Here is a 5,460-nt window from a genome sequence, read left to right on the forward strand (position 1 = left end):
CTCTGGTCACTAGTATAGAACCCTCTACTCCCTAGTATAGAACCCTCTAGTCACTAGTATAGAACCCTCTAGTCCCTAGTATAGATCCCTCTAGTCACTAGTATAGAACCCTCTAGTCACTAGTATAGAACCCTCTAGTCCCTAGTATAGAACCCTCTAGTCACTAGTATAGAACCCTCTAGTCACTAGTATAGAACCCTCTAGTCACTAGTAGAGAACCCTCTAGTCACTAGTATAGAACCCTCTAGTCCCTAGTATAGAACCCTCTAGTCACTAGTATAGAACCCTCTAGTCACTAGTATAGAACCCTCTAGTCACTAGTATAGTACCCTCTAGTCCCTAGTATAGAACCCTCTACTCCCTAGTATAGAACCCTCTAGTCACTAGTATAGAACCCTCTACTCCCTAGTATAGAACCCTCTAGTCACTAGTATAGAACCCTCTAGTCACTAGTATAGAACCCTCTACTCCCTAGTATAGAACCCTCTAGTCCCTAGTATAGAACCCTCTAGTCCCTAGTATAGAACCCTCTAGTCCCTAGTATAGAACCCTCTACTCCCTAGTATAGAACCCTCTAGTCCCTAGTATAGAACCCTCTAGTCACTAGTATAGAACCCTCTACTCCCTAGTATAGAACCCTCTAGTCACTAGTATAGAACCCTCTAGTCACTAGTATAGAACCCTCTACTCCCTAGTATAGAACCCTCTAGTCACTAGTATAGAACCCTCTAGTCACTAGTAGAGAACCCTCTAGTCCCTAGTATAGAACCCTCTACTCCCTAGTATAGAACCCTCTACTCCCTAGTATAGAACCCTCTACTCCCTAGTATAGAACCCTCTAGTCACTAGTATAGAACCCTCTACTCCCTAGTATAGAACCCTCTACTCCCTAGTATAGAACCATCTACTCCCTAGTATAGAACCCTCTAGTCCCTAGTATAGAACCCTCTAGTCACTAGTATAGAACCATCTACTCCCTAGTATAGAACCCTCTAGTCACTAGTATAGAACCCTCTACTCCCTAGTATAGAACCATCTACTCCCTAGTATAGAACCCTCTAGTCCCTAGTATAGAACCCTCTAGTCACTAGTATAGAACCCTCTACTCCCTAGTATAGAACCCTCTAGTCACTAGTATAGAACCCTCTAGTCACTAGTATAGAACCCTCTACTCCCTAGTATAGAACCCTCTAGTCCCTAGTATAGAACCATCTACTCCCTAGTATAGAACCCTCTAGTCACTAGTATAGAACCCTCTAGTCACTAGTATAGAACCCTCTACTCCCTAGTATAGAACCCTCTAGTCACTAGTATAGAACCCTCTACTCCCTAGTATAGAACCCTCTAGTCACTAGTATATAACCCTCTACTCCCTAGTATAGAACCCTCTAGTCACTAGTAGAGAACCCTCTAGTCACTAGTATAGAACCCTCTACTCCCTAGTATAGAACCCTCTAGTCACTAGTATATAACCCTCTACTCCCTAGTATAGAACCCTCTAGTCACTAGTAGAGAACCCTCTAATCACTAGTATAGAACCCTCTACTCCCTAGTATAGAACCCTCTAGTCACTAGTATAGAACCCTCTACTCCCTAGTATAGAACCCTCTAGTCACTAGTATAGAACCCTCTAGTCACTAGTATAGAACCCTCTAGTCCCTAGTATAGTACCCTCTAGTCACTAGTATAGAACCCTCTACTCCCTAGTATAGTACCCTCTAGTCACTAGTATAGAACCCTCTACTCCCTAGTATAGTACCCTCTAGTCACTAGTATAGAACCCTCTAGTCACTAGTAGAGAACCCTCTACTCCCTAGTATAGTACCCTCTAGTCACTAGTAGAGAACCCTCTACTCCCTAGTATAGTACCCTCTAGTCACTAGTATAGAACCCTCTAGTCACTAGTAGAGAACCCTCTAGTCACTAGTATAGAACCCTCTAGTCACTAGTAGAGAACCCTCTAGTCACTAGTATAGAACCCTCTAGTCACTAGTAGAGAACCCTCTAGTCACTAGTATAGAACCCTCTAGTCACTAGTATAGAAACCTTTGGTCCCTAAAACAGAAACTTCTGGTCCGTAGTATAGATCCCTATGGTCCCTGGTATGTCGCTCTCTGATTGGCTATGTGGAGATTCTGCCCAAATATCACCACTATGGAGTTATTTCAGATCTTAGAGAAAGTGTGAAGTTAAATGCAGTATAGACAGTTGGGACTTGGGGTTGAATTGGAACTGAGAAAATGTAAGGGCCAGGGGTAAGTGTGGTATACTCAGATGAAGAGGATTGGGCAGAGGTGGGCAGGGTACAGACACAAATACAGACCAAACCTCCAACTTGGTATTTTCTCTGGTCAAAAGGGAGGTCTGGAATGTGCTCTCTTAGGCGATATATCCCATGATTCATTGGGCTTCTTTGTCCCAGTCAGATCAACTGGGTTCTCCAGAGCTGGGGGCAGAGAGAGAGAGAGAGACTATTTACTAGTAAAATGTAGTTGTTCTGAATTGAGCAGACCCTAACTCGAACCCTAGCTCTATATGTACTTGTAACGAAAGGTGGAGAGAAGGGGAATGGAAAGGAGGAGCATGAGGGAAAGAGGGGGAAAGTGAGGAAGAGAGAGATGAGGCCTAATTAAGAGTGCTGGGATTTATGTAAATGAGGCGGTGCTGATATGGTAATCAGAGCCTGCAGGGCCGTGACTTTCTGTGTGTGCTGTGTGTATGTGTGTGTGTGTGTGTGTGTGTGTGTGTGTGTGTGTGTGTGTGGCTGACAGCTGGCTCTGAGGAAGGTCAGAGCCAATCAGGCTCTCACTCCAACCACACTGCCCTCTGGCCAAACCCTGATCATCTCTCTCTCTCTCTCTCTCTCTCTCTCTCTCTCTCTCTCTCTCTCTCTCTCTCTCTCTCTCTCTCTCTCTCTCTCTCTCTCTCTCTCTCTCTCTCTCTCTCCACACACACACACACACACACACAGACACAGACACACACACACACACACACACACACACACACAGACACACACACAGACACACACACACACACACAGACACACACACACACACACACTGTTACTGCGGACCATGAACCCCAAGTCATGCTATCAACAGTTTTGAGGTTCAATCCGGTTAATAGAATGTCCCAAGTGACAGAATTAATCACAGGAATTATCTCCCTCATCTGTTGTCCGCTTTGATCTTCAGACACACACAATGGAACATTAGGCCAGTGGAACGGCTTTACCTGCTCCAATAAAGGACTGGGACCAATGAAAGACTGAAGAGATACGATCACAGACCTCTGGGCAAACACCGACACACACACACGCACACGCACACACACACACACACACACACACACACACACACATAAACTAATGAAACACAAGTTCAGATCGTTAATTAGCACCAAGTTACATCCAACAGAATAGAAGCACGGTCCTATACTGTAGTAGAACCATCACATGCTGTAGTCATTAGCCACGGTCTACACATGCTGTGCAATGTATTATTTGAAGAGTCCCAACCATGTCGCTTTTTCTCGACCATGTGATCTGGCCAGGAATGTAATGAGTGTAATGAGGGTCAATGTGTTAGGTACCTGTGAAGGCGGTACAGAGGTTCCTATTTCCCATTTATCCCAACTTAAAGTAAATTGCGCCTACAAAAAGACCCCAAAAATGATTTATTATTATACCTTGCATAGAAACCTCTGGTCCTTAGTAGGCCTACACACACACACACATCTTTTTTGGGAGAAATCACTGATTATTCAATTGTAGTTGAACTGAAAATGTATTCCATGCCATGAAATCTCTGGTTGCAGTATTCAAAACTCTGAATGGATTAGATCCCATCCAGTCTTATTTAAAATAATATTTTTTACATTATTGTGCTGTTTTGCACAAATAAATGGGGCCCTAAGTGTGTGTTGTTAATGTGATATGTATAGTTTGTAACTTTGTATAGTGTGTTCATGTTGTTGTGTTAAAAGAATGTTGTGTGTTTAGTGTGTTATGAAACATTCCAAGTGCTACATGTACAGTGTAAGGTCCTGTGACCAGGTGTCTCTGAGTCAACACACTCTGATCAACAGGGACACACTCGCAGCATCACAAACCTTCATTACGATAATGAAAGCAATAAAGCCAACAAACAACAACAACAATAATAAAACCTTTGGAAAACATTTCATAAACCATCAGCAGCCAATTAGAGCAGGCAGGCTGTGGTGTGCGTGTGTGCGAGGGTGTGTGTGTGTGTGTGTGTGTGCGAGTGTGTGTGTGTGTGTGTGTGTGTGTGTGTGTGTGTGTGTGTGTGTGTGTGTGTTGGGTATTAGAGCGTTACAGCGCCCAGCCTGGCTCTGCCCTCCAGGCCCGACCTTCTAATCATTATCTGTCTGTCTTATTACGCTCCAAACCGGGCCACTCTTAAATAAAATATGCAAAGGTTTCTTAAATGATGACCCGAGGCTGCGCGCGCCGCCGCTGCTCTACATGCTGTTAATCTGAGAAATGCAAATTCCCTTCATCTCACACTCGCCTTTATTAACTTTTTTGAATTTAAAATTCCACGAACAATGAGTTCTGTCAGCTTCTGAAATGATATTTTCTCTCTTCTTTTTATGTGTGCACGGAAGCGAGTTTAGAGCATGAAATTACCAGGGGAAATATGAGCGGTTTCATCTCTCTCGCACAATTTAATTGGCTGCTTTGCAATTATTAGTTTTTGCTGCTAAAGTTTTTTTTTTTTTTTTACTGTAACTGTTTCCTTAAAGTGACAGATCTCAACAACATGCGTGCGTCTCTGTGCGTGTGTGTATGTGTGTGTGTGTTCCATTTCATCTCGAACTGATTCACTGATTCCACATGATTTACATTTCTACATTGATTCAATATCCACGGCTAATTCAGTATTCAGTGATGTCACTCGATGATTAACTAGGGGGAACAAGCAAATCACAGACAGACAGAGAGACAGACAGACAGACAGATACACACAGACACACAGACAGAGACAGCTAGCAGGACAGAGAAGGGTATGTGACAGGTGGTCATGTGAGAGAGTCGTTGACATTTGTGACAGGGTCTGATGTTTTAGTCCGCAAGTAGGGCAATGTATTTTGCTTGATGTGACTATGAAAGGGCAGATTGTAAGCTTTCAAATGATGTGTCAAACATTGAAATCTGAAACAAGTTGAAGAAGATATGCGTATTTGAATGTTGATACCCCCCCAAATCAACAAACAGAGAAATTCAGCCTCAAAGTTTTCACAGTCACTTTTCACAGGCAGGTAATGGGTAGGAACAATAGCTAGTTAACTCCACCCCACAACCACTCCCCCAGGACAACCACTCCCCCATTACACTACCTGTCATTATCTACCTGTCATCTGTCAGTGGGGTTGTCAGCTAACCCTCAGGAAAAAAACTTGCAGGGCTGACATGTTTAAATTGCTAAATAATAA

The sequence above is a fragment of the Nansenia antarctica genome, assembly GCF_963989245.1.
Source record: "Nansenia antarctica genome assembly, chromosome: 3".
NCBI lineage: Eukaryota > Metazoa > Chordata > Actinopteri > Argentiniformes > Microstomatidae > Nansenia > Nansenia antarctica.